Genomic DNA, 16,994 nt, shown 5'->3' with positions numbered 1-16,994 from the left:
CTGGGCTGAACCCAGAAGTCAACCTGAAGGACATTTATAAGAATAATCATAGATTAATTAAAATCTTAAACATTGTTGCCTAAGAGGCAATCAACTCTTCTAATAGTCTTGTTTACAATAATTAAAAGAATCGCTCTAAAATCTAAAACAAAGAGATAAGACCCTATTCAACCTCAGCTTTACACATTTCAGTTTAGAACTTATGGCATGAAAAGTAATTTAGAAGCCTCAAATGATAGAAATTCGGAGCCGTCTGGGATTCGGGCCATGAGGATTTTAATCCAAAGACAACAACTGTAGTTGTATCGATGTCTCTGCCAAAGAAGTGGATACCGCCGCTGCTTGCTATCTGCGTGTCATTCATCTTAGCCATTCCTCAGGCTCGTCACACACAGAGCGAACTCCCGCCTTGCTGAGCTTTTAATAAAATCAATGCTTTCCATCTTCTCTCATAGGAAATATACAACACAAACTAAATGATAAAATACAGCCATCCTCTACTTGTATGAAATTAGAAAATAAAATATTTTATATTGAGTCTCATTGTTAGAATATTAGACAGCAACTTATTTTCTCCAAGGGAGGTACAATTCTTTTAAGTAAAATATTGAAAGCTTTGATTTTTTTATTTGTGAAGGACAAATTGAAATTCAGTAAAGATGTTACAATTTTGTGTGTCAGATGTTAGCAGGGTCTAAGAAGATGAAGCAGATGCAAATTCCATTAGTGTTACTAGTATCTCAGCATGTTTAACTTGAGGTAGTCATCAACATACCTGGTGACATGATTTCCTAGTACCTGAAGTATTTCTTTTTTGTTAATGCATTGAACCATTTGTTTTTTTTATCACTAGTGCATTATGATTTTTTCTTTTAGTTTTGGATAGAATTGGAAAATGTTAGAACTCTTGCCTGGTCTTAGGCTCCTCTCACATTAGCTTTTCAGAGGATGGTGAAAGGAGAAGTACAGGCATTCATGAGGTGAATCTTCTGATGCCAAGTGTTTGGCTTGAGCTTGCAGCATGGCCTTATTCACTTACATGGGAGAGCTTGGCACACGGTGTGGTAGTAGCAGGATCTAGTAGTAAAATTGCTGCATTGTGATGTGTACCCATCTGAACAGTACTGTAAAAACATACACAAGAGGGTGCAAATGCCTAGTGCATTACCATCAAAAACCATTTATTAAAAACAAACAACAATGTAATTGGATAAAATCAAGCTTATCAAGTGCACACCTTCAGCAGGTGAGATGGGTATCTCATATGATGCCACACAGTGGAAAAGCTTACACATTTTGGGGGACAGGCCCCCTTGCTCCGGAATGGCTTGTGGTGGTAATGTACTAGGCATTTGCCCCCTCTTGTGTATGTTTTTACAGTATCCTGAAGATCGCCAAATCTGAGCAGGGCTGCATCTTTGAAACCATTGCCTGCCATAGTCCATTTTTGGACTGAGCGCTGGATGTTTTTTTGGGGGCCGGTAAAATTTTCAGACAAAATGCTCCTATCGGACATACTCCGTTCATGTGTAGCCTACTCCGACGGACAAAGTGCCACGCATGCTCAGATCAAATTCCTAGACCAAAGCTATTGGCTACTAGCCTGAACGTAGTCCCGTCTAACGAAATAACATTATCACGTTATGTACAATCGGATTTTCCAACAACTTAGTCCGACCGTGTGTATGCAACATCACTTCCGGACCTCTTCCGGAATTAATCCGTCGGAATTACTCAGACGGATTTGGTAGTAGGAATCTCCGACCGTGTGTACAAGGGCTAAGAATTGTTGGCTCACAAATGGCATAACAGGACTATAGTGTTCCAGAAAGCATGTGCTTTTACTCATACTTATAACATATGTAAATGCATCCTAGTCATGTGCAGTGTAACAGTTTTTTTCCTGAAAACTACAACTATAATCCACAGGTTTCCTACTGTGTCCTCTGGATGGGGCTTAAAGAAACACTCAGTCCACTGAAAAGAAATCCTACTTTCTTATAGCCCCCTTCAGGGAGAACATATAGTTATTCCACAGCCTGGGTTGATTTATTATAATAGAAATAAAAAAATGTAGTGCCCAGTGTGTGTGTGATGAACCCAGCTGTGATTAGTAAGGGAGTGTGACAGAAGAAATCAGAGCATACCATACATACTATGCTTCTGGCAGCAAACTTTGGAAAATTGTGTTCCATTCTTTTTTTTTTTTTTTTTACAACAATTATTACTTGAAGACATATTTCAAGAGTAACATACAACAAGGTTAGCATGACAGCTGCTCTGAAAAAAAGAAGTATATTAAGGTCAGATGGTCTATTATCTATGCCATTTTTCATTTATATTTTTTACAGACTTGACATATTTCAGACAAATGCAAAAATGCAAAATTTTGTCTCTTGAAACTTGTATTTCCTGGACATTAAAAATGGAGAGTTAAGTTGGATGTTCTGATGGTTAATGTCTACATGGGGACAATGAACTTAAGGTTGTTTATTATTAGTCATATAGGGATTTAAAAAGGCAGAACACGATAAACAAAGTCTGATATTAAAAGTAATTTTCTAGCTTTTGGGTAATCAAAAAAAAAATGTGTTTTCCTAAAATATGATTCTATATAGTTCTCTGTCAAGTTTCCTGTTTTCCAAATAGCAAGTTTACAAATTCCTTGTTTCTACATCAAAATCCATCTATTAGCAGAACTCACTGGAGATGTTTCTTCCCTCTACATGTGCTAGACAGCCTTCACTAAGGAAAACATTTATTATGGTGTGTTGCTACCCTGATTGAAATATCTAAACTAAAAGCAACAACAGCATTGAGGTTAAACTAAAAGCAGGATGTATTCGTTTCTTCCCATTATATATCATACCTACTGATGTTGGCTGCAATGATGAGATATATAAAAGGGAAGCATTAAGTTTAGCTTAAATTACATTTATTGCAAAAAGAAAAAGACACGTGGCAGATCGCAAACTAAGAGGTAAAAAGGGAATGTCATAAACGTCCAGGTTGGTAATGCTGTCATCTCCAAAGTAATTTGGGAATAATACAGGGGACAAGAACACCGCCGCAGACTGGGTCTGTGTAACAACTAGGGAGCGTGAGGAACACCGTTGAGTGCAGGAGACATCTGGGAACAACAACACTTATTGAGAGACGGGAAGGGAGGCTACGCATTTCGGAGCTGCACTGCTCCTATTGCATGCCCGATATACTCAGATCTTCATATTGTATTATTATTCTGCCTGTATCAGACAGCCCACAAAATCATGAGTACTAAAGGATCATGGTACATGTTGTGCATTTTGTTTTATTATTCAAAACCAATCCATGGATGGCTAGATTTTCCTCAAAATTTCATGAGCCCATAGGCAAAATGGATTTTATACAATAATGGATTTTAAAACCTTGTGATTTATATATAGAAACAAAGAGAGAAAGTTTCATTTAGAGCAGAGCAGATTTTAAAGATGTTATATAAAAAATTAACTTAGTTTTCTGTTATCAACATTAAGACGTAAAGACTAAGCATTTGGCAGGGAGCAATAAATCATATTGTACTGGTTGTCTCCCTTCCCAAGTAGGACATCATTATAAAAAAGTGTTTAAAGTTTAACAGAATGGGGTCAATCAGTCTGGGCCTTTTTTTAGCTGAAGTGTCTGAATGATCAAAGCTGAATTCCAGACAGATATCTAAGCAATGGATGTATATTTAAATAAAACTAGCATAAATACTGGAGATTGATTTGATATTATCTTCTTGCAGTTCCTGCACATCAGAACTAATTGGCAGAGAAAGAGGGCAAGACTGGGAGTCAGTCAGGTGTGCTATATGCAAACATGCTGACAGGGTACATAATAATAGGTACTGAGAACATATTGAGAAGTGAGATGACCCCATCAATCAGCCGCTGCTCTCTCACTTTCCAGTTAGCTGACAGATGGTAAGGAGATGGCACTTTAGTGTTTTCTTAAAGTAGAACTATAAGCAAAACTATTATTTTTTCATTTTGGATAGAATAAGTATTGCCATCTGTGACCAATTGAAGAAGGGATGTAAGAGGAAATCCCTCCAAAGTAGGGGAATCCTGGGGTATAAGCAGGGTCACAGAAACGAGTGTCCCCATTGGAAGATTCCCTCTCTATTATTTGTGATTTTTCCTTTCCATTTCCGCTCTGTGATAAACAGAACTAATAGAGAGGGTGAATCTCTGGGAGCACAGACAGCTATAAAAACTTAACAAGTGTTCTAATTTCACTCTATACAAAAGCTAAAAAAAAGTTTTTTCTTTAGTTATACATTGAAGTCAAAGGAAACGCATGAAAGTTCTTTCTGACATGCCTTAACATGCAATGTTATGCTGTTTTAATGCACTTTTTATTGAATGTCAACACACATAAATATACAATGATGTGTGACATGTGTGCCTTATTCAGCTTTAAAGTGATACTAAAAGCATTTATTTTTTCCTAAAATTAAACAACAAATGAAACTTACCTGATTTGTGCAGTGGTATTTCACAAAGCAGTCTCTTACCCCCTCTGGTTTGGCGGTCTCCTGCCGGGTTGTGTGCTCCAACAATCCTGAATGTGCCCCCCATAGCAAGCCATGTTCTATGGGGGCACACGTGCAGGCATGCTCCCGAACCAGGCTGTGTGCATCAGTATACATACAGTGTGGCTTAGCCATGCCCCCCCCCCCCCCCCTCCTCACAGGTTTTGACTGGATTTTGTTATAATTTTTCAGTTACTTCTTGGTTTGAAGGCCTAGGCAAAGGATGTCCTACATCTCAGGAGAGCAGGAGGGGTTTCCTTAGCTAAGCACAACCTCCTACCCAAATGCCTGAGCTAAGGGAAGATGGATTCCAGGAGGTAAATGCTAAATAAATCATCTGCCCTTACTCAAGATGGCAATGGTCATAAATGCTAGGGGGATGACCTTCAATGTAATTTCTCAACAACATAAAGCATGGAGACATGGATGAGTTTACTTTGAATAGTAAAAATTAAGTAATTAGCATTTTTGGTTTGTGGTGCTCAGATGCAGGGTAGTTCCACTTTAATGCAGAGACTGCATTAAGGTAAAAAATATTTTTTTTTTAGGCTTAACCACTTTAAAAGTTATATACCTGTTTACACAGTAAATATGAAATATACATATGCGTTATATACGTAATACACAAGTATTATATATTAGCAATATTCTTGGTTTATTATTTTAAGCTAAGACATATCATACATGAACAATAAATTTCCCTATGGGTCACATAGTGGGTGATTTACTGAAACTGGAGAGTGCTAAATCTGGTGCAGCTGCCCATGGTATCCAATCAGCTTCTAACTTGAGCTTGTTCAATTAAGCTTTGATAAAAAAAAAAAAAAAAAAAAAATGGAAGCTGATTGGTTTCTATGCAGAGCTGCAAATTTTGCATTCTCCAGCTTTAGTAAATCAACCGCTATACAGTGACTGATGACATTTTCAGTACTATATTTTTCAGGACAATTCTTGCTATGTCATATATTTTTTTGTTATGTTTTTGCTGAGCAATACTTCTGATTCCGTGAAACTTTATAATTCCAGATTGCACACTGATTAGCATGATTAAAAAGCAATTCTTAGCTTATATCACACACTTTCGGGTTTCATAGATACAACTCCTTTTAAGAGGGAATTTTATCTGAAGCATGCGCCATCAGAAACTTTTTAATTTTACCAAGTTGTAGAAGTGTCTGAGAAAGAGAGCCTAGAGGCAGCTTCTGCCTCTTAAAATGAAATTAGAATGATCACTCTTTTTAATGCTGTGCTAATGAGCTTCTTTTCCATTACACCTGTCTTGACACAGGAGTTCCTTTGAAGATGTATTCCTCTTTTTGAACATAGCACGGCATATCTGTTGATAAAAGTAACCGTTAAATACAGAATGCCACTTTAATTAACGACACTGGCATTTAAATTTAACTTGAAGAAAAATGCTGAAAAGTGTATTTTTTTTCCTTTGGACATTTTTTATTATTACTAATATACAACCTTTCCCAGTGGGATTTCAAAACTTGATAAACATTTATATGTAAATGCATAAAGTTGTGCACTGTGGTTATGAGCCAGATGTGATTTTTAGATTCCATTGATGTTGTTGTGGTCTCTCAGCAGGTTTTCTAGCCTGTATGCATGAACACCTGCTGCACCATAGATTTTGTATAACCAAAAAGATAACACGGACCTAGCAGTAGCTTCATATGTCTGCGTTAATATTTTCCTGATATTTCACAATTTATTAAAATTGATGGTAGCATTTTAATAATCTAGAGCTCCAGATATCTATGCCTATGCACAGTTTCCCAGTATGCACCTAAAGCCTTGTACACACGATCAGACTTCAAACAAACTTTCCCGTGGATTTCCGTCCAAAGGGCATTGGCTGTGAACTTATATTGCATACACACGGCATCCGACTTTCACAAAATCACGTGGTATTTCTGCTCTTTCCCGCCACCTTTGGTCAACTTATGTATTGTTGTCTGATCTTTTGCATTGGTTCTGAGCATGCGTGTTTGTACTTTGGACTTAAGTCCGATGGTTTTCTGTACACACGATTGGATTTTGCTCCATCGGACTTATATTGCCGAAAAGTTTGTCTGTTTTCCGATGAAAACATTTGTCCGATGGAGCGTACACACGGTCGGATGTTGCCTTAAGACAGCTAATTTGCATGTTTGTTATCAAAAAGTCTGATTGTGTGTACGGACCTTAAGAAACAGGAATCTGGAAAATTCTAAGGCTTTTTTTTCAATGTCTGCCCTGAGAGGGAGAAATCTGGGAGGAAGATCAATCTGCTACAATCAGCATTCCCCCACCTCCATTGATCACTCTCTGCATCATAATGTACATTGTAACTTTCTGCATCATAATGTGCTACACTATTCCTCAAATAGACATACGCAAAATAAACATATCAAATGCAATAACATCCGTGTAGGTCCAGTACAAAAAAGTGCTTCTCATATATGCTATTAGTCCACAATAGACTTGCAATCAACTGTTTGCATGTATGAACAGTGCAACATGTTTTCCCATAGCTCTTCTCCCGTGTAACAGCTCATGTCCTCCACCATACGGCACACTAATGCCCTGTACATATGACCGGTTTTCCCGTCGGAATAAGCTCTGAAGGTTTTTCCAATGGAATTCCACTGAAACTGTCTTGCGTACACACGATCACACCAAAGTCCAATCATCAAGAACGCTGTGGCGTACAGAACGTACCACAGGACTACAAAAGAAGTTCAGTAGCCAGTAGCCAATAGCCTCCATCTCATACTTGCTTCAGAGCATGCGTCGTTTTTGGTCCGTCAGAATAGCATACAGACGAGCAGTTTCCCTGATAGGCATTAGAAGGAAATATTTAGAACATGTTCTATTTCTAGGTCTGTCAGATAAAAAAAAAAAAAAAGGCAGATGAGGCATACACACGATCGGAATATATGATGAAAAGCTTCCATCGGACTTTTTCTGTCCAATATTCCGCTTGTATGCACGCGGCATAAGGCTTACCGGAGGGTGTACGACATGTGAGAAGTCAGAAAGCGCTTGTTATAAAGGATGGCAAGATGGTGCTCCGCAGTTCACACCCCCACTTTTTTCCTTCAGTGACACAGCAGCATAGAAGGGAATATAAAACAGAGCAGATGAACCCAATAATGTAAAATCTGTATTAAAACATGTAAAAAGCACTGTGAAAGGATCTGTATACAGTGTCCAAAACAAACTACAACTCCTAGAATTCCGAGTATTGAGGTACTGTATACATGCACAGTGACATCATGGTTTCTGGCTGCTCATTGTGCAGCAGAGGCTGATAGAGAAGATCTGTGAGCAGCAGAACTTTGCGGGAGCTATTAACCATTTCATTGGTCGCTAGCAGGGGTTAAAAGCACCCTACTAGCGGCCAAAAAGCGACGCCGAAATGACGGTAAAGCACCTCTAAACATAGCAGCACTTTACCGCTGATGCCCCCTCCCCCCCGCCCCAGTGTGAAAGTGCCCTAAGTGATCCCTATGAGAAGAAATAACATTAGTAAGCATTCTAGTACTTAAAGTGATTCTAAAGGAAATATAGTATGGGAACCTGAGGCTCCCCTTTAAATGTGATTCCAACATTGGGAGGAAACTCTTCAGTCATGGGTCACTTAAGAAGACAGTTGGCCACTGTGTAAAGGGTTCTGCTTGATGTGGAACTCCCTTCCACAGTCAGTGGTTTCAGTGGGAAGTGTTGCTAATTTCCCAAAAAACTTTTAGATGGGCATCTTATTGAACATAAAAAACAGGGATATGGGACATGGTAGAGACATAAATCCACACACACCCACAAAAGTTGAATTAGATGGACTTGTGTATTTATTCAACCTTGCCAGCTATGAAACACACAGCGCGACACTCTTTAATTGTAGTCTCTAAATGGGTATAGACTTTTCTGCTCGGTACTGGAAAGCTTTCAAATGAAAGACACCAAAACTATATTTAAAACTTACTGTTTAAAAGTGTCCTAAATTTATCAGAACCAATATCTCTTAATTTACATTTGGATTTATAGCAGGAATTTGAATTTGATCTAATTTCATTAAAACATGCAACATTATTTTATACGGAGTTCTGTTAAATCATACTTTGGATGATATACCACCATTTGTTATATTTGAATGGGTGTCAAGATTGCCAACTGTGGTATACTTTATTCAGCCGTCCTGAATTCACTTCTGGAATGTATGTAAGGATCATTGATTATAACAATAGATCATTAACAATTCAGTTTTATTTTTAGTGCAAGTAGTAATGCAAACTTTCATTTTTCTTAGTTTCTTTCCTCGGACCTACTTGACCTCAACTGAACAATAGACCAATTTGTTTTTCTATTTCTCTACAGATGGAGTGGCGGATTAGTGGGTATATAAATACCATACAAAGAACAAGAGTATTTGAAATAAAGTTTGAGCAATGTAAAACCCACTCTTGGGTTTTATCCAAATCATATGCTTTGAATAATTGAATTTCCTATTTAAAGGGAGACTTAATTCAAATAAAATAAAAGTTGATACCAGTGATACATATGCCACGAGAGTAAATTAAATCTAGTTAAATGTGCATCAAAAAATAATGCAGCTGCTATTTTGGCATCCAAAAAATCTATTATTGTTTATTTTTCTAAATAACCTTTTTGATCGTGTGACAGCTTTGCATGGTAAAAAAAAAAAAAATAGTACTGGGTTAAGTAGTTGGTTATGAAAAATTGCTTACCATCTAAGATTCTAAATGTTTGTTTCTAAAAATGCTTTATGAATCACCCATCTCTAAGGACTATCTGTCATCTGAGATGCTTTGCCCAACTAGACATTTAGCAAGCCACCACGCAGTTTATTACTACCCTTCTCTCTTTCCCTCTCTCTGTCTGTTAGCCCTTGTACACACGGTCGGAGATTCCGTCGGAATGTGTCCGATCGGAGCGGTTTGTCGGATATTTTCCGACTGTGTGTGGTATGCATCGGACTGTTTCCGTCGTAATATCCGTCGGACCCAATTTTCCAACTTGCTGGAAATATTTTCCGACAAACTTCTCCGATCGGACATACTCCGATCATGTGTAGAGAATTCCGATCAAAGTGCCACGCATGTTCAGATCAAATTCCTACATCAAAGCTATTGGCTACTAGCCTGAACGTAGTCCCATCGTAACGAAATTACGTCATCACGTTCTGAAAGATCGGATTTTCCGACAACTTTGTCCGACCGTGTGTATGCAACAGTTTCGGACAAGATCCGTTGGACAAAATCCGACGGACAAAATCCGACGGATTTGGTTGTCGGAATCTCCGACCGTGTGTACAAGGGCTAACAGTCATAGGGGTTTATTTAGGCAAAATCTGGTGTAGCTGTGCATGGTAGCCAATCGGCTTATAACTTTAGCTTGTTCAGGTAAGGTTTGACCAAGAAAACTGGAAGCTGATTGGTTTCTATGCAGAGCTTCACCAGATTTTGCACTCTGCAATTTTAGTAAATCTCCCGCATAGTATTCTAAATATTGGCCTAGATTCTAACTGATCATTGCAAACAATACACATTGACAGTCGAGACTCGGCAATGAGATAATTCCTAATGTAGTGCCTGCCACAAAACATGTATGTACAAAAAAAAACAATTATATATATATATATATATATATATATATATATATATATATATATATATAGTAGAAGAGCGTCCCAGAGAGAGACAGAAAAAGTCCTGTTTTAATTTTATACGTCTCCCAGGCTCCTCTCAGATACGTTCAGGGATCTCTCATGGTCCAGTTCAGATCTTGGTCCTCTCCCCCAGGCCAATATAAACTCACCTAAGACAGACGGACAGTGCTCCAGGCCTGGGAACCTCAGACAACTTCTGTCTAGGAGAGCAAAAGGTTGGTGCAAGTTATTAAGCTGTGTATGTGGAAGCTGACGAGCTGTAGGCTTGCTTGGCCTGGTAGTTAGGACCTGTAAATACTGTATAGTTAGTGCCAAGACACGGCTAGGTTCTGGTTTGGGTATTTTTGTTCCTATTTGTTTTTCTGGAACCCTGTACAGCACCTTTATTTAGACTTGTATATATCACAAATAAGCACCGCACTGTTTGTCACTACCTCACTGGATCTGGTATCTGTGCCTGAAAGACTGCTCCTCCCAGGGAGCTTTGTACCTGCTACATGTCCCCCAGGTTACAATAAATATAGTTAAAATAAAATGTGTACATTGTTCAACATATAAAGATACTCTTCAGCTACTAAAGGTAAAAATGTTCTTTCAACGAATTACAAAGAAATCAAAACCAGCACATTCAATTCTACATGCAAAATGGATGATAGAAGGAATGGAATTATTTATTAAAATCTAAAACTTCTTCTTCTAAAAACTACCAATCAGATCTTTGAAATATTTAAAGCTTATCAACTTAGAATCCAGATAATATGATTCAAAATCAAGATATCTATCTAACTCTAATATACACTATATTGTCAAAAGTATTGGGACACCTGCCGTTACATGCATATTAAAGTGGAGTTCCAGCGAAAAAATTAAATAAAAAAATAATAACAATTATATATAATATATATATATATATATTTTTTTTTTTTTTTTTTTTTTTGGTGTACTATTTTTAGCTACATTTTTAACTAAATGAAAATAAAACTATACAATCATCTATTAATCTATTAATCTTATTGTAATAAGTAAATTCCATCCTTGATGTGGGCATATGAAGCCCAATCGTGGTTGCTTCCTGGAATATGAAAGGAGAGGTGCATGCGGGGTAACCCGCATGCGCCTCTCGATCTCACGAATGCGCGACTTTATCGGCGGCCGTAGCGCCAATTGTTTGTAACGTTGCCATAACCATGAGCGGTGACAGAGGAAGGTCCTGCCCCATTGTTATGACAACGTAAGGAGATTACATCCCTTGGCACTGCCCAGAGGCTCCTGGAAAATGATGACAGACCTCTCCCAGGAGCACTAGCAAGCACAGATGCAGAGGGAAATGACGTCAGGCACCTTGGAGAGGAAGAGGCACATTACGAGGGACCCCCTAGCAACAGACCTGAAAAATTCAGTACAATTTTTTTTTTTTACAAATGTTGTTCTTTGTATTGAATGCAGCTTAATAGTGTTAAATTTGTTTTCTGACTGGAACTCCACTTTAAATTTTATGTAATCCTAGTCTTAGTCCGTAACTCATTATTGAGTTGGCCCACCCTTTGCAGCGATAACAGCTTCAACTCTTCTGGGAAGGTTGTCCACAAGGTTTAGGAGTGTGTCTATTGGAATGTTTGACCATTCTTCCAGAAGTTCATTTGTGAGGTCAGGCGCTGATGTGGACGAGAAGGTCTGGCGCATAGTCTCTGCTCTAATTCATCCCAAAGGTGTTCTATCAGGTTGAGGTCGGGACTTTGTGCAGGCAAGTTCCTCCACCTCAAATTTGCTCATCCATGTCTTGTCTTGCTTATGGACCTTGCTTTGTGCACTCGTCCAAATCATTTGCGGGAGGGGGGATTGTGGTGTGGGGTTGTTTTTCAGGGTTTGGGCTTCACCCTTTATTTCCAGTGAAGGGAACTCTTAAACCGTCAGTATACCAAGACAATTTCACTCTCCCAACTTTGTGGAAAAAGTTTGGGGGTGGCCCCCTCCTGTTCTAACATGACGAAAGCAAGGTCCATAGAGACATGGATAAGCGAGCGTGGGGTGGACGAACTTGACTGGCCTGCACAGTGTTCTGACGCAACCTGATAGAACACCTTTGGGATAAATTAAAACTGAGACTGCAAGCCAGACCTTCTTGTCCAATATCAGTGCCTGACCTCACAAATGTGTCTCTGGAAGAATGGTCAAACATTCTCATAGACACACTACTAAAACTTGTGAACAGCCTTCCTTCGTAGAAGCGTTGAGGCTGTTATAGCTGCAGAGGGTGGGCCAACTCAATATTAAACCCCACGGACTACGAAATAAATTGCAGTGTAACAATTCTTAGGTGTGGTAGCTGCATTTTAGGCTTTTTGTTTCCCTTTATTTTTCAACTGGTAATCTGGCCAGTTAATCTGTTACTTTTCAACTTCCTTTAACCGATCAAGTTGTCCAGCAAAAGTGGTAGTTGTAGGGTTGAAAGAAACCACTTACCAATAACAGGCCATCTTTAATGCAGGGCAAAAGGGGTAGCTGCCCTGGCCCAGTCATTGTTGTGAGGCCCAAAGCAGCTGCCATTTGAGCTTACACTGCCTGCGAATATTTGATAAGTGAATTTGGGTGTGCCCAAGAAAAGACAGCACTGTGCTTACAATGATCTGCTTTTATTTATTTACATAAAACCTTTATCACATTAAAAAAAACCTGAAGAACTGTAGCTGTAACTGCTTTAAAAGAGTTAGAAGGAGTTTAGCCTTAATTTTTAAGTCAAGTCCATCTAAATCATCTAACACTACCCAAATTTGTCCCTATTATTCCTTTATCCAAAGCCACCCTAAAATAGGAAGTGTCTGTACTATAAGTAATACAACATTCCTAGCAATTCCTTAGATGTGCATTGAGCTGTAAACTGTGCCCTTTATTACATTTCTCCTGAAGATAACTCATCATGATACATGTTTAGAGGATATACATAAACTAGATCTCTTAGGGTGTTAGGCGTCAGAAGGTTTGCATGCGCAGACTATCAAGCTCTTCCACCACAAGGAAACAAGAAGACTTGAATCAATTATATATATAAAATAGCGTGGCTTTTTTTTTCTCTCAGGGAATAGGTGCAGGAACCCAACCATGTCCGCCACACACATACCTGCCAAATATTAGCTCTTTCCTTTGCATAACCCCCTCCCTCCACTGCCCTCATCTTCTCCCCCTTCCCTAAAAGCTCCACCATCTTTCACATGTCTTACCTTTGTTGCAATATTAATCCGAAACACCTATTCGGCCTCCCAGCATACTATACTATAGTCACTTGCAAGGGAGATCGTGCAGTAGGAGCATCAACAACTGGTCACCAGGGAAAAAATGGAGACCACAGAGGGTGCAGCCTACCATGCACCCTCTCCTGCCCATGACTGCACTGAACCCTTGGCACCTGTTCTGTATGTCCTGTCCCTGTCCGGCACTCAGTGAGATCTGCGCAGGAGATCTGACCTGTGAGAGCTACTGGGAGATAAGCTATCACTTGTAAATGCAGAAGCTGGACTTCAGTCCTACCATGTGATAGTTGTGAGCAGGGAGCAGAGGACCTGAGCCAGAGGTGGTGGAACTGAGTTCCCCTTAGTTCCCGCTATATATTATATATATATATATATATATATATATATATATATATATATATATATATATATTCAGCCCACTTTATGTGAGCCCAGGAAGTCAAGGGTCGGCCTCCCATTTTTGGTTTGGGCCCACCATCAGGGGAAGTAAAGGGTGAAGAAGACATGTCCAAAGACGAAGGTGCCCAAATGGGGGTAGGTCCTGAGGCTAATGTCTTGTAGGGTTTTGTTTTATTACATTTACTATTGCACTTCAATCTGCAGATACATATACTTTCTAAAGTTGCCAAAATCTTCTAAATTATTATTAATATATTGAGAACTTATCAGAATTCCTGTGTGAGATATAAAGGGATACTTGGGCTGCAGTTTTTCTTTATTACAACATTGAGTCTGATCAGGTGTTTATAATAAAGCAGACCCATGGAATCTACAGAAGCAGATAAGCCTCTGTAGTGGTATTTGCTAAAATCAATCTATTGTATATTACTGACCCAGAGAGGATTGCTTTCTCAACAAAAGTGAATTTTCACTTAAATGAGTTGACTGAACTTTTGTTGAGAAAAGAACAATACCCTCTGGGTTAATAAAGTGCATTGCAAGGATTTTAACACACATTGTTGTAGAGTCCTATAAAAAATAAGTGAATGTGAGTGACTTTTTCCTCATTAATCAGCTGATGCACTTGCAGCATTCTAATGAGGAAAGTTACAGTGTCAGCATCCCTTCAGAGGTAGTTAACCCTTTGGGAGTATCTGACCAAAATGAAATTTTTGTTGCAGAGGGTGCTGAAAATAGAACTATCTAAGTGCCAATTACTGTACACAAGCAGGAAATTTAATTTCTGGGAAAGGTCTGTACACCAACTGGACAGGTTGTCATATTGCATTGAATATTGCAGAAAATCACAGCTGAAAATGTTAAAAGGAAAAATTATTTTAATAACATAAAATTATATAATGGCTCGTCAAACACTTGTATACAGATACTCCTTGTTTAACGATTGCTCGGACTTACAGCCAACTCTCTCCACCTGAGGGGATGTACATCATTGTATTGTACAGTACAGAATTTTTGTTTGTGTTCCGTACTTATGCAAATTTAAACAACGTTATTTAGGTGGAGTTTTGTGTCTAGACATTGTTTCACAATATAGTACCGTACAGTAGTTAAGAATGCCTAAAATATTGATTTATTGGGACTCCTTGTTTAACAACCAGTTTGTTTAATGACCTGGTCATTAAGTGAGGAATACCTGTATGTTATGTTATTTTTTGATTTGCTATATTGTTTTCCACAAAAGTGGAGTTACCCTTTCAGAGTCAAAGGAAGACCTATCAGTATTACCCGAGAAAAGCAAGACTATTTGACCTGTTATATACACTTTGGTCTATATCAGCCTTTCTTAACCTTTTCCACAGAGGAACCCTTGTAATAGTTCTCTGGTCTCGGAGAACCCTGCTAAAAATTAGAAATCTACAACTCATGAAAGATTAGTGTGATGGTCAGTGGGGAGAATGGTCTTTACACTTGTGGTCATTGGGAAGAATTACCTCCTTACAGATAGATAAAAAGATCAATGGTGTGAGTGGGAAGTTATCTAAGAGGCAGAAATTGCCCAATGCTGAAGGAACCCCTAGAAATTGCTGGAGGAAACCTGGGGTTTCCACGGAACCCTGGTTGAGAATCACTGGGCTATATGGTCAAACATGATGTGTAATCTAGTAAAATGGTGAAGAAGGTCAAGCATGGGATACCACTAATGCAATTCCAGACACTCATGTCGGATTGCTACTCTTTGTGTGATCTATAAAACACGCTTAAGTATGTTTTTCCAAACAATACATAGTATAACGTTTAGGCAGCTATTTAAGTCATCCAGTGCTGTCTATTCTTTGAGGCCGCTCTACAGCACCATGTGGGTGTGACTTTCAGCCGTAGTGTATGTCTATCAGGCCCCGTCATGTAAACACTGGCTCATGAGGGATTTCAAGCTCATTGTCTGCAGTCTCTGTGTATTCTCCTTGCTGGAAAAATGCTAACTTCTCCTTGTCACACGTTTGGATATAAGTAAGTCTATAAAGGCAGCACAAGAAGGCTTCATACAGCATGTCTGAAGAATAATTAACTTTTCACTGCAGAATATGGAACGTAAATTAGAGCCAACTTTCCATCGAATTTCTCCTACAAGCTTAATTTAGAAATACTTGACCTGTCTGCTGTAGCTGGATCACTTGAAAGGTGGCTTCCCATCAGAATGCACACAGTGAATTCTGGTTTCTGCAGCACTCTGTGTAAGTGGATTTTATATTAACTCTTTCAACTTCTTTTGGACCAAATTGGTCAATGATGGTATTAATTATAGCCATGGAATACACACTATCCATGTCTATATTTCTGTTCTTCTGTTCATTTAAAATCATCTGTCTCTGATTTTTAATAGATTCTGATTAAATGAAACCTGTTTTTCTTTAAGAAAAACACATTTTATAAGTAAATGTTTGGCACTATATGTAATCTGGCACCTGTGTAATTGTTAGAAAATTTGTTTATTCCTGTTCTTTGAAAAGTATAATTGTGAAGTTCTAAAAGAGGCACCAACATTTTGTCTAAGGATGACGGATGGATTCAGTGCTATCGCCAACTATAAATAACCAACCAGTACCTCTTTAGTCCTTGCAAAACACTAAGTATGTGTACCTAACATGAACTCTGGAATTAAACTTCAGTTCCTTTAGTTGAAGCTTGCTTAGGTCAACTATTTGCATTGCAAGGATTTTAGATAACTTTATTGCAGAGACATATCTACTTTCTACTTTGTAGATATTGAACTCTGTGCACCTGCTGAAATGATTCAAAATGAACAGTAAGTGCATGATTCTGCCTTTAAAGTAATAATAAACCCTCAGTTTTAAGAACTTCAAGCAGCTAGTTTAATCACGTACTGAGCATTATTTTATATATTACTGATATTTATATACAGTGTTTTATGTATATATTGTATATGCACATCAGTACTTGCCCTCAAGGAGCTTATAAATTAAGATCCCTAAGGGCCGGTTCACACTGCGGGCGATGCGAGGCGACACGACACGCCTCGCCGCTATCTTACAAGTCGCCCCCGTTCTGTACAATGGAACCGTTCTGAGAGGAGCGACTCGAGTCGCTCCGACTC

The 16,994-nt window shown here is 38.6% G+C and overlaps 1 protein-coding gene across 5 annotated transcripts in view; it reads left to right on the top strand.

Annotated features, from left to right (window-relative positions):
- ARHGAP24 (Rho GTPase activating protein 24) overlaps positions 1-16,994 on the top strand; it is a 725,763-nt gene that overhangs the window by 551,972 nt on the left and 156,797 nt on the right. Inside the window, exon 1 of one of the 5 annotated variants that reach the window (XM_077476405.1) lies at positions 16,094-16,113. The exons of the other annotated variants lie outside the window; for them this stretch is intronic. The gene's annotated coding sequence lies outside the window, so the exon portion shown is untranslated. Of the gene's footprint in view, positions 1-16,093; positions 16,114-16,994 lie in introns of those variants that run through there. 5 annotated transcript variants of the gene reach the window in all.

Source organism: Lithobates pipiens, unplaced genomic scaffold (genome assembly GCF_037356315.1).
Source record: "Lithobates pipiens isolate NorthernLeopardFrog02 unplaced genomic scaffold, aLitPip1_a1.2 Scaffold_13, whole genome shotgun sequence".
Lineage (NCBI taxonomy): Eukaryota > Metazoa > Chordata > Amphibia > Anura > Ranidae > Lithobates > Lithobates pipiens.
The sequence above is the reverse complement of the archived record's forward strand: the minus strand, read 5'-3'. Positions and strand labels throughout refer to the sequence as shown.